Below are 24,325 nucleotides of genomic sequence, written 5' to 3' on the forward strand. Positions count from 1 at the left end.
CAGTAACCACATAATCTGACATCACTGGCCAGGTAGAGAGGTCCCTGGAAAAAACTTCTATCGTGATGTAATTAAGTAAGAATATTCATGTTAGGTAAGACACATATGCAACAGTTAGGTATCTTTATTTTGAAATGTTTCGCCTACACAGTAGGCTTCTTCAGTCGAGTACAGAAAAGTTGATAGAAGCAGAAGATACTTGAAGACGATGTAATCAGTCCATCACCCTTAAAGTTTTGAGGTGGTCAGTCCCTCAGTCTGGAGAAGAGCATTGTTCCATAGTCTGGAACAATATTGTTTCAGACAACGGAACAATGCTCTTCTCCAGACTGAGGGACTGACCACCTCAAAACTTTAAGGGTGATGGACTGATTACATCGTCTTCAAGTATCTTCTGCTTCTATCAACTTTTCTGTACTCGACTGAAGAAGCCTACTGTGTAGGCGAAACGTTTCACAATAAAGATACCTAACTGTTGCATATGTGTCTTACCTAACAACCTGTCGGTATTTTATATCATTTTAATGTTCAAGAATATTCATAAATATTTTGTTGTAAGCGTTCAGTTATGTAAATTTGTGTGTATTAAATGATGCCTTTTAATGTCTTTTGTATTAATTTGTTGTTTTCTGGTGTATTTAATATTAAATTTTTATATATGAAATGCTTCATTTTAATAATATAAATTTTTTTCTCGTGTACTAAAGGACACTTTAATGACCTTACTTTAAATTTGTAGTTTTCTGATATATATATATACATATATGTATTTGCTAATATTAACATATTAAATTTATATATATATATGACATGCTACATTTTTAATGTTATTAATATTTTTAATCTTATTAATATAAATTTTTGTTTTCTCATGAATTAAATGACACATTTTCATGTCCTTAATATAAATTTGTAGTTTTCCATTGTGTTTATGTTTGCTAATACGACCCTATTAAATTTTTATATAATGTATACAGTATATATGAAATATTACATTTTAATGTTATTAATATAATTATATTTTTCTTATGCAGTGTATATTATTTTTAATGGACTTTTTATACACAAATTAAATGCTTCATTTTAATTTTATTAATGTTTATTTTTTGGGTGTATATTATTTTAATACTGAATTTTTATGTGGATATTAATATAAATTTATGTTTTTCTGATATTAATATAAATCTGTGTTTAATAATATAAATTTGTGTTTTTCTGATGCTATTAATATAAATTTGTGTTTTTCTGATAAGATAAATTTGTGTTTTTTGATGTATATTGAATGACTTATTTTAATAATATATAAGAAAATTTACATTACTTCTGTTTAAAAATAATGAATGTAAATTATTATTTTTTATGGTGTATGTAAATTACATTTTTCATCCTAATGTGTCTTTTATGTAATTTTTATGTATTAAATAACTTAAAAAATCTATAAATGTTGATTTATATATTTTCTGGTGTAAACCATATGTGTTTAGTGCTTGTTTTTCAACAATAACAATAATAATTATACTACTAATGTAATTTTGCTCCATTGATTATGCAAAATGGAGTTTTGGGACCCTGAGGGCTCTCACCTGGGGTCCCTGAGGTCTCACATTTGTGTATCCCCCAGGGTTTATTTGCAGCCTCTGAGGTCTCATGCTTGGGGGCCCCTGAGGTCTTATTTGGGACCTCAGAGGTTTTGCATTTTTGGCCCCTGTGGTCTCATGCTTGGGAGCCCCTGAGGTCTTATTTGGGGCCTCTGGGATCTCATACATGGGGCCCCTGAGCTCTCACATTAGGAGTCTTGAAACTACTTGAGGTTTCATTTGGCAGCTGGGAGTCTTACATTTGGGGCTCCTGAGGTTTCACTTTGGGTCTTTGAGATCTCACATGTGGGGCCCCCTGAAGTCTCAGGGCCCCTGACATCTTGCACTTGGTGCTCCTAAGGTCTCACACTGGAGGCCTCTGAGGTCTCACACTTGGGGTCCCTGAGGTTTTGTTCTTGGTCCCCCTAAGGTCTCATGCTTGGGGACCCTGAAGATTCTCACTTGGGGCCCCTGAGCTCTCATACTTGGGGGCCCCAAGGACTCACACTTGGAAGTCCTGAGCTCTCGCACTTGGGGCCCTGAGCTCCTCTCACACTTGGGGGCCCTGAACTCTCACTTGGGGGCCTTGAGCTCTCACACTTGGGGTCCTGAGGACTCGCACTTGGGGGCCCTGAACTCTCACACTTCGGGGCCTTGAGCTCTCATACTTGGGGGTCCTGAGCTCTTGCACTTGAGGGCCCTGAGCTCTCACACTTATGGGTCCTGAGCTCTTGCACTTGGGAGCCCTGAGCTCTCACTTGGGGGCCCTGAGCTCTCACACTTCAGGGCCCTAAACTCACTTGGGGGCCCTGAGCTCTCACACTTAGGGACCCTGAGGACTCACTTGGGGGCCCTGAGGACTCACACTTGGGGCCCTGAACTCTCACACTTGGGGGCCCTGAGCTCTCACACTTGGGGGTCCTGAGCTCTTGCACTTGGGAGCCTTGAGCTCTCACACTTAGGGGTCCTGAGCTCTTGCACTTGGGGGCCCTGAGCTCTTACACTTGGGGGCCCTGAACTCTCACTTGCAGGCCCTGAGCTCTCACACTTGTGGGCCCTGAGGACTCACTTCGGGGCTCTGATCTCTCATGTAGGGCCCTGATGTACCTCATTTGACTTTACAAAGTTTTTCACCATTCGCATATTTACAGTCCAGTGTTATTTACAGTTTAAAATTAGTATCTTAGTGTTTACAGCACAATGTCATTTACAACCTTTTATTATTGGGGAGGACTAAACCTGTAGGGATTAATGTTTATGACCTATTATTTACAGCCCAATGTTTACTGATATTGCACATTATAAACATTTTTCTTTTGATCTAAATATATTAAAATTTATTTCATGTGTTTCTATTCATTATAACTTTTTTACTATTCATAATGTTATTTTTTTGTTAATTATGTCTTTTTCAGTGTTTTTTTTTTTTTGTACTGTAGTTTATTCGGTGTTTCCCTTACTACTGATATTTTTGGCTCTGAATTTTTTCGTCTTTTTGGTCAAGTAAATTCTATTAATTTTATTCGGTACTGTATGTTACCCACATTTTTTTTTGTTTGGTCAGTATTTTCTTTAATCTGGTAAGAATGTACAATAACTTTTTTATAGTGAAAATTTAATGAATTTCTATATGCTGTAAGAATTTTGAGATAGCCTATGCATATATATAATTTATTAATCAAATCTATGTCAATTATTTTAATATCAAAATTGGATATTATTGATATTTTAGGCAGGTGCCACTGTACCTGGTACTGTGAACCTCTTTTACCACAATTACCACTTCTGTGTACCAATACAACAACACTACCACAATTACCACTACTGTGTATCAATACAACAACACTACCACAATTACCACTACTGTGTGTCAATACAACAACACTACCACAATTACCACTACTGTGTATCAATACAACAACACTACCACAATTACCACTACTGTGTATCAATACAACAACACTACCACAATTACCACTACTGTGTATCAATACAACAACACTACCACAATTACCACTACTGTGTATCAATACAACAACACTACCACAATTACCAACAGTCTGTACCAGGATTATTAGGCTTACTTATTACAGTATTTACTTGGAATTAAATACTTTGAGATTCTAAAGATTTCATGCAAATTATACGATTACAGAGGTACCCTGTCCTCTGCTGTACCAAACATGTAAGCATGCCACCAATATTGTATCAAGCATGTCCAATATTGTATCAAGCATGTCCAGTATTGTATCAAACATGTTCAGTATTGTATCAAGCATGTCCAGTATTGTATCAGGCATGTCCACAACTGCACCAAGCATGTCCACTATTGCACCAAGCATGTCCACTACTGCACCAAGCATGTCCACTACTGCACCAAGCATGTCCACTACTGCACCAAGCATGTCCACTACTGAACCATGCATGTCCACTACTGAACCAAGCATGTCCACTACTGAACCATGCATGTCCACTAACAGCTAAGACATATGGTTGGTTAAGATATTTATAGATGGAGTTATAAAAGTGAACGCAAGTGTTGTGCAGACGTGTCAGATTAAAATATTTTGGATCTGATACAAAGTGAGAGTTTTCAGTTCCTTTATGCTGATGATACTGTGCTTTTGATAGACTCTGGAGAGAAGTTGCAGAAGTTGTTGGATGAATTTGGGAAGGTATGTAGAAGGAAATTAAAAATGAACATTGGAAAGAGCAAGGTGATGAGGGTAACAAAAATTTAAGCAATGAAAGATTGGGTATCAGATTGGAGGAAGGTAGTATGGAGGAAGTAAATGTGTTCAGATATTTGGGAGTGGATTTCTCAGCAGATAAATTCAAGAAAGACAAAGTGAACTATAGAATTAAAGGAGAAAAAGTGGGTGGTGCATTGAGGCATCTGTGGAGACAGAACACTACCCATGGAAGCAAAGAGGGGGATATATGAGAGTACAGTGATACCAACACTCTTATATGGGTGTGAAGCATTGGTTGTGAATGTTGCAGAGAGGAGGAGGCTGGAGACTGGAGATGCCATATCTGAGGGCAGTGTGTGGTGTGAATATTATGCAGAGAATTTGTAGCTTGCAGATTAGGATGTGTGAGGTTACTAAACGTATTATCCAGAGGGCAGAGGAGGAGTTGTTGAGGTGCTTTGGACATTTAGAGAGGTGGAGCAAGATATAATGATTTGGAGAGTATAACTATAGTGGAAGGAAGGCAGGGTAGGGGTCGTCCTATGAAAGTTTGCAGGGAGCAGGTAAAGGAGATTTTGTGCGTGAGGGGCTTGGACAACCAGTAGGCATTTGTGAGCATGTTAGGAGTAGAGGCCAATTGTATTTGGAATTGGATGAGCTGTTGGAGTGTGAGGGTGACATTTTGTGAAGGTATTCACAAAAACTGCTTAGCTGGATTTGAGTCCTGAAGGTGGGAAACACAGTGCCTACACTCTGATGGAGGGGTGGGAGGATTTGCAGTTTGGAGAAAAATCTGAACTGTAATATTGGTTCACATCTGAAAAGAGAGTGATAGAATGAATGATGGTGTAAGGGTTTCTTCTTTTTTGAGTCACCGTACCTTGTTAAGAAATAGTCAGTGTCTTAAAAATAATTTGGAGACGATGAACAGTGTCAGTCTCCGAAGATTATTTACCTACTACCAGCAATGTGACAGAACAATTGTTAAAAAAATTATGGGGAAACTGGATTATTATATTTTCCAAGTGCTGGATCAAGCAGGCTGTTATGGATATGTGGGCCAGTGGATTGCCAACAGTAATACCCTAGTTAAACAGGCAATCAACAGAAAATGGCCAGGTTGCATGGTTACGAAACCTCCAGAAACAGGTCACAGAGTAACAGTCAATCATTTCAAATGGTAGGAGGGGGAGGGAGAGTTTTGTTTGAGCTGGGAACAGCTCTACAGGAATTTCTGGTTTACCAGACAGTAGACTGAATAATTGTTTTAGGTAGTTGGACACTGTCCACAAACCTCAGGCAGTGAACTGTGTTCACATGCCTTTATCTCAGTCACATATTCTTAATCTTTTGTTCTCTTAATACTGTTTCTTCTGATCTTTCCGTCAATGCCACATCTTGTGGATCGCCAGCGTAACATCGGCAGGGTATGTAGAAGGAAATTAAAAGTGAACGTAGGAAAGAGCACGGTGATGAGGATAAAAAATTTAGGCAATGAAAGATTGGATATCAGATTGGAGGAAGGTATTATGGGGGAATTAAATGTCTTCAGCTATTTGGGAGTGGACTTATCAGTAGATGAATCTAAGATAGACAAAGTGAACTGTAGAACTGAAGGAGAGAAGGTGGTTGGTGCATTGACACGTGTGGAGACAACATTATCCATGGATCCAAAGAGGGAAATATAGTAAAATGACAAACACTCTTATATGGGTGTGAAGCATTGGTTGTTAGTGTTACAATGAGGAGGAGGCTGGAGACAATGGAGATGCCATATCTGACGGCAATGTGTGGTGTGAATATTATGCAGAGAATTTGTTGCTTTGAGAATACTATGTGTGGGGTTGCTAAAAGTATTATCCAGAGGGCAGAGGGATGACTTAGAGAGAATATCTGTAGTGGAAGGCAGGGTAGGGGTCATCCTAAGAAAGGTTTTGAGGGAGTGCATAAAGGAGGTTTTGTGTGAGGAGCCTGGACAACAAGCAGGCATGTGATTGCATGTTAGGAGTGGAAGCCAATGGCATTTGGAATTTGATGAGCTATTGCAGCATGAGCAAGGTGACAGTTTGTGAAGGGGTTCAGGAAACTGGGTAGCCAGATTTGAATCCTGAAGGCTGGAAGCACAGTGCGTACGCTCTGAAGGAGGGGTGGGCGGATTTGCAGTTTGGAGAGGCAATTGAGATGTTGTATTGGCTCGCCTCTGTGAAGAGAGCGATAGAATGAATGATGGTGAAAGTGTTTCTTCTTTCTTGGGTCACCCTACCTTAGTGTGGGAATGGCGAATGTGTTAAAAAAAGTTTGGTGATGATGAACAAACAGTGTCAATCTCCCAAGATTATTTACCTGCTACTAACAATGTATCAGAAATAGTGACAGAAGAATTGTTAAAAAAATTATGGGGAAACTTGAATTAATATATTTTTCATGTGCTGGATCAAGCAGGCTGTTATGGGTATGTGGGCCAGTGGATTGCCAGCAGTAACACCATAGTTAAATAGGCAATCAAAAAATGGCCAGGCTGAGAGGTTACAAAAAACTCCAGAAACAGGTCACAGGGTCGTTGAGACATCCATCAGCTGTTATAGCATACTGTAATCTCAGTCAATCATTTCAGATGGAAGGGAGAGCTTTGTTTGAGCTGGGAACAGGGGATTAGTATTGTGATCACCCAATTTGCACTGCTATAGGAATTTCTGGTTTACCAGACAGTGGACTGAATAATTGTTTTAGGTAGCTGGACACTGTCCACATACCTCAGGCAGTGAACTATGTTCACATGCCTTTATCTCCAACATATAATCTTAATCTTTTATTCTCTTTCTACTGTTTTTACTGATCTTTCCCTCAATGCCACATCTTGTGGATCACCAGCATATCATCAGCAGCTTGCTGCTGGTGAGAGATTGTGAGTGGTAACCTAGCTACCACCCATAATCCTAAAGTACCTCTGGTATGTAGTAGCATTGTCTTATTTACTAAGATTATGTCGTTACATACCAGGTTCGTGGTTTGGGGTTCCACGCAACAAAGACTTTTCCTTTGGCAACAAGGGATTTGCCTTCGGACGATTTACCCCCTGTCCAGTCCGTAGTCGCAGACCTCATCGGGGTGGGCTGGTGAACATGAAATACTATAACAATTCTTAAATTTTTAGCAATCAAATCATTATTTTTAAATTTAATTTTTTAAATTTTCTAAATTTTCATCTTACATTTGAATTAGAGATAAATGCGTATTTCATGGCCAACATGCGACATGTTTTTTTTTTTATATATTACTGAATGGGTAGTAAGTGGAGTGGCATAATAGATAACAATTATTTATCATAGTAGTTGGGAAAGTTAACATACTAGTTAACAATTATTTGTCATAATAGTTGGGATAAGTTAACTATTATGTGAAATATAAATTTTCCATGGTATGTGAACCTTCAGTAATATAAATTTATGATGTACTGTATATTAAATAATATGAATTTATTGTCCACTGTTAATATCCATTTTACTGATGTATATTAATATGACATTTATTTAATATATTTATAAGATGTAAAATATTTATAAAATTTGTATTATTTCTGGCGTATATAAAATTTCATAAATATTAATTTATATTATTATATTAAATATTTCTTGTATGTATTTATGATTATCATTTTAATGTCATAAATGGAAAAAGTTAAGGTATAACAATGTTATAAATGTTAATATTTTGTAAATGTTAATTTGTATATTATTGGTGTATTTTGTGTATGAATCATATATGCTTAGTGCTTATTTTTAATAATAGTAATAGTAGAAGTAGTAGTAATAATAATAGTGGTAGTAGAAGTAGTTGTAATAATTTGACCTCTCTAATGTTTTTTTTTTTATACTAAACTGACCTTTGGAGCCCAGTTGCATGGGGCACTGAGGTCCCTTAAATCTGGTGGTCCTGACGTCCCTTATATCTGGGGGCCCTAAGGTCCTTTATATATGTGGCTTTGATATTCTTTTCATCTGGGGGCCCCTTATGGTCATTGACATCTAAAAGCCATTAGGTCCCTCACCTGTGGTCCTGTTGTTCCTCACTCTGAGGGCTCTTGAGGTCCTTCACACCTTGGGGCTCTTGAGGTCCCTCATCTGGAGCCCTAATGTCACTACTAAGGGTTCCATAGGTCCCTCACCTAGGGTGCAGGGTCTCCGAGGTTCCTATCGTGGGTTATAGGGTCCATATAGTCCTTCACCTGGGGCCCCTAAAGTCCCTCAGACATGGGCCATGAGATCTCTCACCTGAAGTCCCTCCTGGGGTCCGAGGTCCCTGAGTACCTTATAATGAGATTGATAATTTTCTGTTTTTATATATACAGCCTATTGTTTATAGGCTGTTTACTGCCTAATTAATACCTAATGTTTACAGCCTATTTATGTAATTTTTTCATCCTAATTTTTGCAGTTGATTGAATAACTAATGTTTATAGCCTGTTATGTTATTTCCAGACATATGTTTTGTTTCGAACCTAATTTTTACAGCTTAATGTTTACTTTTCAGCTTAATGTTTACTTTTCAGCTTAATGTTTACTTTTCAGCATAATATTTACAGTTTAATGTTTACTTTTCAGCATAATATATACAGCCTTATGTTTAAATTATAATATTTACAGCTTAATGATAATGTTTACTTTTCAGCATAATATTTACTAATGTTTACTTTTTAATATATACAGCCTATGTTTAAATGTTTTTACTTTTTAATGTTTATTTTTCAGTAATGTTTATTTTTCTAATGTTTAAATTTTATAGACTGTTTACAGGCAAAATGTTAACTGTTAATTAATGTTTATTTAATATATTAATGTTTACAGTCTAGTGTTATTCACTGCATAATGTTTACTTCATACTGTACTATATTAATGTTTACAGCTTAATGTTTGTTTATAGGGTACTTACAGCCTAATCAATGTTTACAGGCTGTTGTTATTTACAGACTAATATTAATTACATTGTTCAACTTTCAAAATTTTTTATTCATTTATTCTAAATTAAAATTTATTGTCTTCCTGTCTGGTCATTTTTCATGTTTTTGTGGAATGTTAATTTTTTCCATAATATGCGTATATAGGTTTTCAGCGTTTTTCGTATCGTCAATATTGTTGGCTCTGACTGTATCTCCAGGTAAACTCTCCAGGTAAACAAAAAAATATATCTTTGATTTTTGTGTTTCTGAGTAAAATTATTAATATAATGTATATGTTCATATAATGTATATGTTCATAAATCTGTATTTATATAATTTGTTGTATATTAATCAGATCTACGTAGAATATTTTCATTTAAGGAATTTTTTATTTGATTCGTGATGAGAAATTATTTATTAATAGATATTTGAGGTAGCTTCACTGTACCACACTTAAAATTCAAGTGTTACTATGTACCCTTTTACCACCATTACCAAAATCACAACCTCTACCACAATTACAATCAATACCACAATTACGAATACTACCACAATTATCACCACTACCACAATTATTACCCAGATATACCAGGGATATTTTGTCTATTATGATTTTAGGCATGTCCTCTATACCAAGCATGTTCACTATATCAAGCATGTCCACTACTGCACCAAGCATGTCCACTACTGCACCAAGCATGTCCACTACTGCACCAAGCATGTCCACTTCTATACCATGCATGTCCACTACTGTACCAAGCATGTCCATTACTGTACCAAGCATGTCCAGTTCTGTATCTACCATGTCCACTACTCTATCAAGCATGTTCCTTCTGTACCAAGCATGTCCACTACTGTACCAGGCATGTCCACTATTGTACCAAGCATGTCCATTACTGTACGAAGCATGTCCCTTCTGTACCAAGCATATCCACTACTGTACCACGCATGTCCACTAACAGCTGAGATGTGTAGTTGATTAATATATTTCTAGATGGAGTTACAAAAATGTGAATATGCTAGTGTTGTGAAGTGTGGGATTAAAATATTTTAGATCTGATACAAAGTGAGAATTTTCAAAGTTGCTTTATGCTGATGATAATGTGCTGATAGATTCTGAAGGGAAGTTGCAAAGGTTGTTGGACGAATTTGGGGGGGTATGTGAAAGGAATTTAGAGATGAACATAGGAAATAGCAAGGTAATGAAGGTAACAGGAAATTTAAGCGAAGATTAGATATCAGATGGGGGGAAGGGAATATAGAGGAATTGGACGTATTCAAGTATTTGTGAGCGGACAGTGGAGATGCCGTATCTGAGGGCAGTGTGTGATGTCAATATTATGCAGAGAATTTCTGGCATGAAGATTAGATTGTGCGGGGTTACTAAAAGTATTATCTAATGGGCAGAGGAGGGTTTTGACATATAGAGAGGTGGATTAAAATATGATGGCATCGAGAGTATAACCATAGAAGAAGGAAGGCAGGATAAGGGTCGTCCTATGAGAGGTTACAGGGAGTGCCTAAAGGAGGATTTCTATACGAGGCATTTGGACAACCAGCAGGCATGTGAGCAAGTTAGGAGTGGAGGCCAGTTGGATTTGGTATTTGAGGAGCTGTTGGAGTGTGAACAAGGTGATATTCTGTGAAGGGATTCATGAGAACTGGTTAGCTGGATTTGACTCCTGAATGTGGGAAACACAGTGCCTTCAGGGGTGGGGGAATTTGCAGTTTAAAGAAAAATCTGAACTGTAATATCAGCTCGCCTCGGTCAAGAGAGCGATAGAATAAATGATGGTGCAAGTGTTTCTTCTTTTTTAGGTCACCCTGCCTTGGTGGGAATCTGCCAGTGTGCTAAAACATTTGGAGTCGATGAACAGTGTCAATGTCGCAAGATTATTTACCTACTACCAGCAATGCGACAGAACAATTGTTAAAAAAAAATTATGGGAAAACTGGATCGTTATATTTTCCTAGTGCTGGATTAAGCAGGCTGTTAAGGATATGTGGTCCTTTGGATTGCCAACGGTAACACCCTAGTTAAACAGGCAAATCAACAGAAAATGGCCAGGTTGCATGGTTACGAAAACTTCAGCAACAGGTCATAGGGTCGTCAAGACATCCATCAGTTGTTACGGCATAATGTAATCGCAGTCAATCGTCTCAGTTGGAGGGAAGGGAGGGAGAGTTTTGGTTGAGCTGGGAACAGGAGACTAATATTGTGGGGACCCAGTTCACACTATGTACTATAGGAATTTCTGGTTTACCAGACAGTGGACTGAATAATTGTTTTAGGTAGCTGGACACTGTCCACATACCTCAGGCAGTGAACTATGTTCACATGCCTTTAACTCAATCATGTAATCTTAATCTTTTATTCTCTTACTATTGTTTCTTCTGATCTTTCCCTCAACGCCACATCTTGTGGATCACCAGCGTATCATCGGCAGAGTATGTACAAGGAAATTATAAGTGAAGATAGGAGAGCGCACAGTGATGAGGATAAAAAATTTAGGCAATGAAAGTTTGGATATCAGATTGGAGGAAGGTATTATGGACGAATTAAATGTGGTAGATATTTGGGAGTGGACTTATCAGCAGATGAATCTATGATAGACAAAGTGAACTATAGAATTGAAGCAGAAAAGGTGGGTGGTGCAGTGAGGCACCTGTGGAGAGAGAACATTATCCGTGGATCCAAGGGAATATTTCGGAGTATAGTGATAAAAACAGTTATATGGGTGTGAAGCATTGGTTGTGAATTTTGCAATGAGGAGGACGCTGAAGACAATAGAGATGCCATGTCTGATGACATTGTGGTGTGAATATTATGCAGAGAATTTCTCACTTTTACATTACTATCTGTGAGGTTACTAAAAGCATTATCCAGAGGGCAGAGGAGAGTTTTTACATTTAGAAAGGTGGAGCAAAATAGGATGACTTGGAGAGAATACGTATCTGTAGTGGAAAGAAGGCAGCGTAGGGGTAGTCCTATGCAAGGTTTTGAGGGAGTGCATAAAGGAGGTTTTGTGTGAGGAGCCTGGACAACAAGCAGGCATGTGGTTGCGTGTTAGGAGTGGAAGCCAATGGCATTTCGAATTTGACGAACTATTGGAGCATGAGCAATGTGAGAGCTTTTGAAATGATTCACATTTGAATCCTGAAGGTTGGAAGCACAGTGCGTACGCTCTGAAGGAGGGGTGGGCGGATTTGCAGTTTGGAGAGACAACTGAGATGTAGTATCGGCTTGCCTCTGTGAAGAGAGCAATAGAATGAATGATGGTCAAAGTGTTTCTTCTTTTTTGGGTCACCCTACCTTTGTGTGGGAATGGCCAATGTGTTAAAGAAAACTTGGAGATGATGAACAAACAGTGTCAATCTCCCAAGATTATTTACCTGCTACTAACAATGTATCAGAAATAGTGACAGAAGAATTGCTCCAAAAATTATGGGAGAACTGAATTAGTATTATATTTTCCAAGTGCTGGATCAAGCAGGCTGTTATGGGTATGTGGGCCAGTGGATTGCGAGCAGTAACACCATAGTTAAATAGGCAATCAAAAAATGGCCAGGCTGAGAGGTTACAAAAAACTCCAGAAACAGGTCACAGGGTCGTTGAGACATCCATCAGCTGTTATAGCATACTGTAATCTCAGTCAATCATTTCAGATGGAAGGGAGAGCTTTGTTTGAGCTGGGAACAGGGGATTAGTATTGTGATCACCCAATTTGCACTGCTATAGGAATTTCTGGTTTACCAGACAGTGGACTGAATAATTGTTTTAGGTAGCTGGACACTGTCCACATACCTCAGGCAGTGAACTATGTTCACATGCCTTTATCTCCAACATATAATCTTAATCTTTTATTCTCTTTCTACTGTTTTTACTGATCTTTCCCTCAATGCCACATCTTGTGGATCACCAGCATATCATCAGCAGCTTGCTGCTGGTGAGAGATTGTGAGTGGTAACCTAGCTACCACCCATAATCCTAAAGTACCTCTGGTATGTAGTAGCATTGTCTTATTTACTAAGATTATGTCGTTACATACCAGGTTCGTGGTTTGGGGTTCCACGCAACAAAGACTTTTCCTTTGGCAACAAGGGATTTGCCTTCGGACGATTTACCCCCTGTCCAGTCCGTAGTCGCAGACCTCATCGGGGTGGGCTGGTGAACATGAAATACTATAACAATTCTTAAATTTTTAGCAATCAAATCATTATTTTTAAATTTAATTTTTTAAATTTTCTAAATTTTCATCTTACATTTGAATTAGAGATAAATGCGTATTTCATGGCCAACATGCGACATGTTTTTTTTTTTATATATTACTGAATGGGTAGTAAGTGGAGTGGCATAATAGATAACAATTATTTATCATAGTAGTTGGGAAAGTTAACATACTAGTTAACAATTATTTGTCATAATAGTTGGGATAAGTTAACTATTATGTGAAATATAAATTTTCCATGGTATGTGAACCTTCAGTAATATAAATTTATGATGTACTGTATATTAAATAATATGAATTTATTGTCCACTGTTAATATCCATTTTACTGATGTATATTAATATGACATTTATTTAATATATTTATAAGATGTAAAATATTTATAAAATTTGTATTATTTCTGGCGTATATAAAATTTCATAAATATTAATTTATATTATTATATTAAATATTTCTTGTATGTATTTATGATTATCATTTTATTGTCATAAATGGAAAAAGTTAAGGTATAACAATGTTATAAATGTTAATATTTTGTAAATGTTAATTTGTATATTATTGGTGTATTTTGTGTATGAATCATATATGGTTAGTGCTTATTTTTAATAATAGTAATAGTAGAAGTAGTAGTAATAATAATAGTGGTAGTAGAAGTAGTTGTAATAATTTGACCTCTCTAATGTTTTTTTTTTATACTAAACTGACCTTTGGAGCCCAGTTGCATGGGGCACTGAGGTCCCTTAAATCTGGTGGTCCTGACGTCCCTTATATCTGGGGACCCTAAGGTCCTTTATATATGTGGCTTTGATATTCTTTTCATCTGGGGGCCCCTTATGGTCATTGACATCTAAAAGCCATTAGGTCCCTCACCTGTGGTCCTGTTGTTCCTCAATCTGAGGGCTCTTGAGGTCCTTCACACCTTGGGGCTCTTGAGGTCCCTCATCTGGAGCCCTAATGTCACTACTAAGGGTTCCATAGGTCCCTCACCTAGGGTGCAGGGTCTCCGAGGTTCCTATCGTGGGTTATAGGGTCCATATAGTCCTTCACCTGGGGCCCCTAAAGTCCCTCAGACATGGGCCATGAGATCTCTCACCTGAAGTCCCTCCTGGGGTCCGAGGTCCCTGAGTACCTTATAATGAGATTGATAATTTTCTGTTTTTATATATACAGCCTATTGTTTATAGGCTGTTTACTGCCTAATTAATACCTAATGTTTACAGCCTATTTATGTAATTTTTTCATCCTAATTTTTGCAGTTGATTGAATAACTAATGTTTATAGCCTGTTATGTTATTTCCAGACATATGTTTTGTTTCGAACCTAATTTTTACAGCTTAATGTTTACTTTTCAGCTTAATGTTTACTTTTCAGCTTAATGTTTACTTTTCAGCATAATATTTACAGTTTAATGTTTACTTTTCAGCATAATATATACAGCCTTATGTTTAAATTATAATATTTACAGGATAATGTTTACTTTTCAGCTTAATGTTTACTTTTCAGCTTAATGTTTACTTTTCAGCATAATATTTACAGTTTAATGTTTACTTTTCAGCATAATATATACAGCCTTATGTTTAAATTATAATATTTACAGGATAATGTTTACTTTTCAGCCTAATGTTTATTTTTCAGCCTAATGTTTATTTTTCAGTCTAATGTTTAAATTTTATAGACTGTTTACAGGCAAAATGTTAACTGTTAATTAATGTTTATTTAATATATTAATGTTTACAGTCTAGTGTTATTCACTGCATAATGTTTACTTCATACTGTACTATATTAATGTTTACAGCTTAATGTTTGTTTATAGGGTACTTACAGCCTAATCAATGTTTACAGGCTGTTGTTATTTACAGACTAATATTAATTACATTGTTCAACTTTCAAAATTTTTTATTCATTTATTCTAAATTAAAATTTATTGTCTTCCTGTCTGGTCATTTTTCATGTTTTTGTGGAATGTTAATTTTTTCCATAATATGCGTATATAGGTTTTCAGCGTTTTCTGTATCGTCAATATTGTTGGCTCTGACTGTATCTCCAGGTAAACTCTCCAGGTAAACAAAAAAATATATCTTTGATTTTTGTGTTTCTGAGTAAAATTATTAATATAATGTATATGTTCATATAATGTATATGTTCATAAATCTGTATTTATATAATTTGTTGTATATTAATCAGATCTACGTAGAATATTTTCATTTAAGGAATTTTTTATTTGATTCGTGATGAGAAATTATTTATTAATAGATATTTGAGGTAGCTTCACTGTACCACACTTAAAATTCAAGTGTTACTATGTACCCTTTTACCACCATTACCAAAATCACCTCTACCACAATTACAATCAATACCACAATTACGAATACTACCACAATTATCACCACTACCACAATTATTACCCAGATATACCAGGGATATTTTGTCTATTACGATTTTAGGCATGTCCTCTATACCAAGCATGTTCACTATATCAAGCATGTCCACTACTGCACCAAGCATGTCCACTACTGCACCAAGCATGTCCACTACTGCACCAAGCATGTCCACTTCTATACCATGCATGTCCACTACTGTACCAAGCATGTCCATTACTGTACCAAGCATGTCCAGTTCTGTATCTACCATGTCCACTACTCTATCAAGCATGTTCCTTCTGTACCAAGCATGTCCACTACTGTACCAGGCATGTCCACTATTGTACCAAGCATGTCCATTACTGTACGAAGCATGTCCCTTCTGTACCAAGCATATCCACTACTGTACCACGCATGTCCACTAACAGCTGAGATGTGTAGTTGATTAATATATTTCTAGATGGAGTTACAAAAATGTGAATATGCTAGTGTTGTGAAGTGTGGGATTAAAATATTTTAGATCTGATACAAAGTGAGAATTTTCAAAGTTGCTTTATGCTGATGATAATGTGCTGATAGATTCTGAAGGGAAGTTGCAAAGGTTGTTGGACGAATTTGGGGGGGTATGTGAAAGGAATTTAGAGATGAACATAGGAAATAGCAAGGTAATGAAGGTAACAGGAAATTTAAGCGAAGATTAGATATCAGATGGGGGGAAGGGAATATAGAGGAATTGGACGTATTCAAGTATTTGTGAGCGGACAGTGGAGATGCCGTATCTGAGGGCAGTGTGTGATGTCAATATTATGCAGAGAATTTCTGGCATGAAGATTAGATTGTGCGGGGTTACTAAAAGTATTATCTAATGGGCAGAGGAGGGTTTTGACATATAGAGAGGTGGATTAAAATATGATGGCATCGAGAGTATAACCATAGAAGAAGGAAGGCAGGATAAGGGTCGTCCTATGAGAGGTTACAGGGAGTGCCTAAAGGAGGATTTCTATACGAGGCATTTGGACAACCAGCAGGCATGTGAGCAAGTTAGGAGTGGAGGCCAGTTGGATTTGGTATTTGAGGAGCTGTTGGAGTGTGAACAAGGTGATATTCTGTGAAGGGATTCATGAGAACTGGTTAGCTGGATTTGACTCCTGAATGTGGGAAACACAGTGCCTTCAGGGGTGGGGGAATTTGCAGTTTAAAGAAAAATCTGAACTGTAATATCAGCTCGCCTCGGTCAAGAGAGCGATAGAATAAATGATGGTGCAAGTGTTTCTTCTTTTTTAGGTCACCCTGCCTTGGTGGGAATCTGCCAGTGTGCTAAAACATTTGGAGTCGATGAACAGTGTCAATGTCGCAAGATTATTTACCTACTACCAGCAATGCGACAGAACAATTGTTAAAAAAAAATTATGGGAAAACTGGATCGTTATATTTTCCTAGTGCTGGATTAAGCAGGCTGTTAAGGATATGTGGTCCTTTGGATTGCCAACGGTAACACCCTAGTTAAACAGGCAAATCAACAGAAAATGGCCAGGTTGCATGGTTACGAAAACTTCAGCAACAGGTCATAGGGTCGTCAAGACATCCATCAGTTGTTACGGCATAATGTAATCGCAGTCAATCGTCTCAGTTGGAGGGAAGGGAGGGAGAGTTTTGGTTGAGCTGGGAACAGGAGACTAATATTGTGGGGACCCAGTTCACACTATGTACTATAGGAATTTCTGGTTTACCAGACAGTGGACTGAATAATTGTTTTAGGTAGCTGGACACTGTCCACATACCTCAGGCAGTGAACTATGTTCACATGCCTTTAACTCAATCATGTAATCTTAATCTTTTATTCTCTTACTATTGTTTCTTCTGATCTTTCCCTCAACGCCACATCTTGTGGATCACCAGCGTATCATCGGCAGAGTATGTACAAGGAAATTATAAGTGAAGATAGGAGAGCGCACAGTGATGAGGATAAAAAATTTAGGCAATGAAAGTTTGGATATCAGATTGGAGGAAGGTATTATGGACGAATTAAATGTGGTAGATATTTGGGAGTGGACTTATCAGCAGATGAATCTATGATAGACAAAGTGAACTATAGAATTGAAGCAGAAAAGGTGGGTGGTGCAGTGAGGCACCTGTGGAGAGAGAACATTATCCGTGGATCCAAGGGAATATTTCGGAGTATAGTGATAAAAACAGTTATATGGGTGTGAAGCATTGGTTGTGAATTTTGCAATGAGGAGGACACTGGAGACAATAGAGATGCCATGTCTGATGGCATTGTGGTGTGAATATTATGCAGAGAATTTGTCACTTTTAGATTACTATCTGTGAGGTTACTAAAAGCATTATCCAGAGGGCAGAGGAGAGTTTTTACATTTAGAAAGGTGGAGCAAAATAGGATGACTTGGAGAGAATACGTATCTGTAGTGGAAAGAAGGCAGCGTAGGGGTAGTCCTATGCAAGGTTTTGAGGGAGTGCATAAAGGAGGTTTTGTGTGAGGAGCCTGGACAACAAGCAGGCATGTGGTTGCGTGTTAGGAGTGGAAGCCAATGGCATTTCGAATTTGACGAACTATTGGAGCATGAGCAATGTGAGAGCTTTTGAAATGATTCACATTTGAATCCTGAAGGTTGGAAGCACAGTGCGTACGCTCTGAAGGAGGGGTGGGCGGATTTGCAGTTTGGAGAGACAACTGAGATGTAGTATCGGCTTGCCTCTGTGAAGAGAGCAATAGAATGAATGATGGTCAAAGTGTTTCTTCTTTTTTGGGTCACCCTACCTTTGTGTGGGAATGGCCAATGTGTTAAAGAAAACTTGGAGATGATGAACAAACAGTGTCAATCTCCCAAGATTATTTACCTGCTACTAACAATGTATCAGAAATAGTGACAGAAGAATTGCTCCAAAAATTATGGGAGAACTGAATTAGTATTATATTTTCCAAGTGCTGGATCAAGCAGGCTGTTATGGGTATGTGGGCCAGTGGATTGCGAGCAGTAACACCATAGTTAAATAGGCAATCAAAAAATGGCCAGGCTGAGAGGTTACAAAAAACTCCAGAAACAGGTCACAGGGTCGTTGAGACATCCATCAGCTGTTATAGCATACTGTAATCTCAGTCAATCATTTCAGATGGAAGGGAGAGCTTTGTTTGAGCTGGGAACAGGGGATTAGTATTGTGATCACCCAATTTGCACTGCTATAGGAATTTCTGGTTTACCAGACAGTGGACTGAATAATTGTTTTAGGTAGCTGGACACTGTCCACATACCTCAGGCAGTGAACTATGTTCACATGCCTTTATCTCCAACATATAATCTTAATCTTTTATTCTCTTTCTACTGTTTTTACTGATCTTTCCCTCAATGCCACATCTTGTGGATCACCAGCATATCATCAGCAGCTTGCTGCTGGTGAGAGATTGTGAGTGGTAACCTAGCTACCACCCATAATCCTAAAGTACCTCTGGTATGTAGTAGCATTGTCTTATTTACTAAGATTATGTCGTTACATACCAGGTTCGTGGTTTGGGGTTCCACGCAACAAAGACTTTTCCTTCGGACGATTTACCCCCTGTCCAGTCCGTAGTCGCAGACCTCATCGTGGTGGGCTGGTGAACATAAAATACTATGACATCTCTTAATTCTTAAGCCATCAAGTTTATTTTTAAATTTATTTTAAGTTTTACTATTTTTTATGCTTGAATTATTATAATAAGAAAAAACAGTAAACCTAGATTCAAACAGCTATGCCTTAATAAGAGATGACCATTATTTCATGGCTAACATGCGACTTATCATTTATATTGCTGAATAGTTAGTGATGGGAGCGGCATTCTAGCTGTGTATTATTCATGATGATTATAATAATGATCAAGTGCTAGTACCTTAAGTGTTGACCAGTTCTGCTTTTATTAGTGATAATTTATATGCAGTATATATTTTATGATGGTAGACAAACCACATAGACAGCTACTATTTCAGTGTCATAAATGTGTGTAAGACTAATTTTAGGTAGTGTAGGTAAATCAGCAGTTCAAGAATGTGTGGGATAACCCACATTAGTTTATTGCTTAATTTTACTATATATACCATATATACAGATATATGTCTCACAAACATGCATGATTTCTAATAAACCTTACACATTTATAATTTCACTTGACAATTCTCCTTTCAAACTGCTTCCTGTATTATCACCTTTCCCACTGAAGATGCTTGGTCCTAGACTGCCACAAAGATGCCTGGTTGTGGACTGGGCCACAGGGATGCTGATCCCTGTAACCATGAACAGGTTATAAACATTTTAAATTTTGTAGTGTTTAGACATCAAATATGTACTGTAAAACACATGCACAGTGGTACCTCGAATTTTGAACAGCTCCCAACTTACAAACAATTTTGTAAGTGCTTTTGTAAGTGTATTTTGGGGGGTCTGAAATGGATTAATCTAATTTATATTATTCCTTATGGGAACAAATTCGTTCGGTAACGGCACTTGAACAGCCTTCTGGAACGAATTAAGGCCGAAATTCGAGGTACCACTGTAGTCAGTTTTCTAGAAGCAATAAAACAAACTTGCATGACAATTGCCCTCTGTAAAATTTCCATGTGAATTGATTGTGAAATTTATTTGCTTCGTATACGTACTTTGTAAATATTTTTTAGGAGTCTTGGAACCTTAGCTTATGAAGCAATTTTGTTTGCTAAACTTGTACTAATTGCAAAATTAAGTCTTAAATATATGGCACTATGACCCTTACAGGATAAACACCTGCCTGTAACATCTGTATCTTCTGTGTCACTCAAGGTGTGTTCATCAAGCAAGTGCATGTACATGGATGTAAATGTGTATGTATTTTGTACACAGTATATTGACTTAAAATAGTGACTAAAGTATTCTTGACTACAGGTGACATAGAGTCTCAACCTAATCATTAACTTTGGTAACTGCCCTGTATCTTTTAGTTGCTAAGTTAGACTGCATAATTTTTTTTCTCCACACTTGTGATTAATTTTGGCACTAATAAAATGCTAATGAAATAGTATTTGTTTCCTTTGCCCTTAAGTTTTTTGTCTATGTAAATTTCAGAAAATCAGCCCTGGTCAAGGACTGGGTTGTGGGGTAGTTGACCCCCAGAACACCCCCCAGATAGACAATCAGAAATTAATCTAACTGCTGAATATTTAAAGCACTGCAGTAGACCTGAAATTAGATCACTGCAGTACTTTTATTCACCAGGGCAGTCCTGACAATGGTCAGTCTTATGACCTGTCAGGCACTGAAATCAGAGCTATGCATCCCAAGAGATGCCTTGATCCAAGGTGCCTCTTGGACAAAACACAACTGCCTTGCATTCAAACAATGACCCTATGGGTTTATCACTTTACCTAAACAACTTACGACTAGAAGGTACAAGCCTGTATTAATTTATTCTCTTCAAGGATGTAGAGGAATTATTTGTTCCTATAAGCACACCTAATTACCTCTTAGCTATATGCCCCTAAGGGTTTAGTATTTCCCATCTTATATCACAACATTCTAAACCCACAAGGGTCATACAGGTCTCCAGGAAAGGGTGTGCTAAAGGTTTAATATGATTGATAAGAAACTAGCAAGGCTGGAGAGAATAACAGTTAGTAAGAGTAGTGACAAATTGACCCATATTTGAAGATTGCTTCCCATTCCCCAGGTGCTTTATTACCCCTGTGGGTTTAGCACTTCCTCCTAATGTATAAACCATATTACTGCAGTTTCTTCCATTCATGCCACAACCAACCTTCAAGGGAGTGTCATGATGCCAAGGAATTGATTGCAATCAGAACTAAGCACTAAACCCATTAGGGTCATGCCAAGGAAGGTTCCCAAGGAATTTGAGCAGCTACTGACCTTTCCTCAGATTAAACCTAATTACACTCCATCCCTCCCATTTCCCAGGTGCTGTGGCTTCAGCCTTTGCAGTAATGTAGCATGACACTTGTCTAACACTCATAACCCTGAAAGACCCAGAAGCTGTAAATTAACCACATTGGGGCCAGGAACTGGAATTCAACCCAATATCTAGACAAAATGACCAGCCAATACACATGGCAAGGTCAGCTCAAAGTTCATAGAAATCTTTGCTAATAGGACACCAGGTACTAACCCTTGTGGGTTATTTATATTGAAAGATTACCCATAAGCTGTGAAGATGCCATTCACCCCCTCAAAGGGTCCTGGATGCCAATAGCCTCTATCTAAAAAACTGGATTGGTCCTTCATTTTGTAGTTGAAATTGATTGCTTAACATTAACCCCCCTACAAGTTTACACTGTCCAAACGTAGATCTACGTTTAACCCTTTGACTGTTTCAGGCCCCTCTCTCAAACTGTCATTCTATGTCGCCAAATATTCGAAAAAAAAAAAATTATTTTTTCTTATGAAAATGTTAGGAATATTTTTCTGAGTGTTAAGCCTAAAAAAATTTTTTTGCCATCAGTACTTACCAAGATATAAGAGCCCCAAAGTTTGCAGAAAGTGACGTGCGTATGGCAACAGCGGCGACTGCCGCCCACCCAGTATTCTTTTACTCTAATTCAAAGGTTTCTTGCATTTTTCAATATTTTTCTGTTCCAGGTAACTTATGTGGCCTGTGAGACCAATGTAAGGTGCATTGTTCAAATATACACTCATTGTTTACAACACAATAACAGAACAAACTTTATCACTATTAGTTTGTGTATACACTTTGTTTACACAAACAAACAATACAAAACAATGTTTATTACTATTGTTCCATAATACATATATACATATGTACAGTCACTGAACACGTTCCTAGAACTGCTGCAGCTTGTGGAACTCTTTGAAACATGGGTATATGCAGAGGGGCACTTCACACTCCTCACACATAAAACGAGTGTCTGCGTGTTTTTGGGCATTTTGTGGTATGTGTACATACATAACACCTCTTCTGAGCATTTTTCTTGGCAGTAGTAGGAGGCAGTTGCATGGGGTAGTGATCACCAGGCCTGAAACAAGATGACGTGTGTTGGTAATTTCGTGGGCGCTGGTCTATTGCAGGTGTTGCTCCTTGGTACTTTGCAATTATTTGTCTGATTACTGACAAGCAAAATTCACCATATTTTGGTGTTTTGTTGGTCTTCAACTTGTATATGTTATAAGCATTCAGCATAGAGATATCAACAAGATGGAAAAAAAGTTTTATATACCACTTATAACTCTTGCATACACAGTCTGCAAACCCAATCTGCATGTCACATTTGTCCACATATTGAGGTTGTAGACCATGACAGCTGCAGGCTTGAGAATGGGTTCATTGGTCTCTCTGTTGTGCCTGCCACTGTGTACCATTTCGTTTCGGTGAACTGATGTCAATAATGTGACATCACGTTTGTCATGCCACCGAAATGCCATGATGTCATTGGCAGCAAAGGCTTGCACCTCACCTCTGCGAGTGCCAGCGTCGAACCTTGGCATATGTTTACGATTACGACGCAGTGCCACACACGTCTGTTAAGTTCACTCGCAAGAAATCACTGAGTAAGGGGCTTGTGTACCAGTTATCAGTAAATAACATATGCCCCTTACCAAGATATGGTTCCATCATTGTTCGAACCACATCACCAGAGATACCCAATAACTTCATGGTATCTCTCAAAGTATTACTGCCAGTGTACACAATGATATCCAAAACTAGACCACTTCTGCAATCACACAGTACAAATAGCTTTATACCAAAGCGTTTCCTCTTGCTTGGTATATATCGCTTGAATGAGAGTCTTCCTTTGAATAAAATCAAGGACTCATCAATAACAAGCTTCCTGAAGGGATAAAAATACGTGCAGCACTTTTGTTTCAGGTACATAAACACATTTCTTATCTTATATAACCTGTTGCTTCTGTCAGGCCTGGTTTTGTCTGAAAAGTGTAACATACGTAACAGTATCAGGAAACGATTGACACCTATAATGTCACTAAAACCTGGAGTTGAAATCAGGCGTTCTGTTGCCCAGTATGTGGTGACAGTGTGCTTATACACATGTGGCATAAGCATTATTGTGGCAAAAAATAGGTACATCTCTGCCACAGTTGTCTCCTTCCACTTGTGTAGCCGTGATTTTGGTGAGAGAATTGTATTTGCCATGGTGTAATCACAGTATGTGTTTGTTTCCCTGACAATGATGTCCATCAGGGGTTCATCGAAGAATAACTCAAAGCAGTCCAGTTCACTGGCATTGTTCCCAAGTGGACATGATGGCTTTATTCCACTTTGTGTTTCACCAAAGTCATGGGGACTGGGAACAAACTCGTCACCGTCCTGCCAATCCCAGATGCGGTCTGCTGGTGGGGTCTGGATATTGTACCGTGGTTGTGGTTGTGCAGGTTGTGGGAGTGTGGGGTCAGGTGAGGCTGGTTGTTGTGCAGAGTCAGCAGCGTGGGTAGTAGCGTGGCCCGCTGATGGTGCCACATGGGCCGTGCCACCCTCACTATCACCACCACTGCCTGCTCCCTCACTCGCATCATTCAT

General features: G+C 37.9%; 1 long non-coding RNA gene across 4 annotated transcripts; it reads right to left on the reverse strand.

Moving 5' to 3' along the window:
• Positions 1-4,864: 4,864 nt before the first annotated feature.
• LOC138855369 (uncharacterized) lies at positions 4,865-23,685 on the reverse strand. 4 transcript variants are annotated; one of them, XR_011394598.1, is made up of 5 exons: positions 19,940-23,685; positions 19,311-19,405; positions 14,306-14,564; positions 13,256-13,371; positions 4,865-8,577 (listed from the first exon to the last, which is right to left on the reverse strand). It is a non-coding gene; the product is annotated as an uncharacterized lncRNA (long non-coding RNA). The 4 variants fall into 4 exon arrangements; XR_011394599.1 differs by lacking the exon at positions 19,940-23,685 and having other exon boundaries at positions 4,865-7,383; positions 8,154-8,577; positions 14,306-19,339; XR_011394600.1 differs by lacking the exons at positions 14,306-14,564; positions 19,311-19,405 and having other exon boundaries at positions 19,940-23,684.
• Between the last annotated feature and the right edge of the window lie 640 nt (positions 23,686-24,325).

Source organism: Cherax quadricarinatus, chromosome 92 (assembly GCF_038502225.1).
Source record: "Cherax quadricarinatus isolate ZL_2023a chromosome 92, ASM3850222v1, whole genome shotgun sequence".
Taxonomy (NCBI): domain Eukaryota; kingdom Metazoa; phylum Arthropoda; class Malacostraca; order Decapoda; family Parastacidae; genus Cherax; species Cherax quadricarinatus.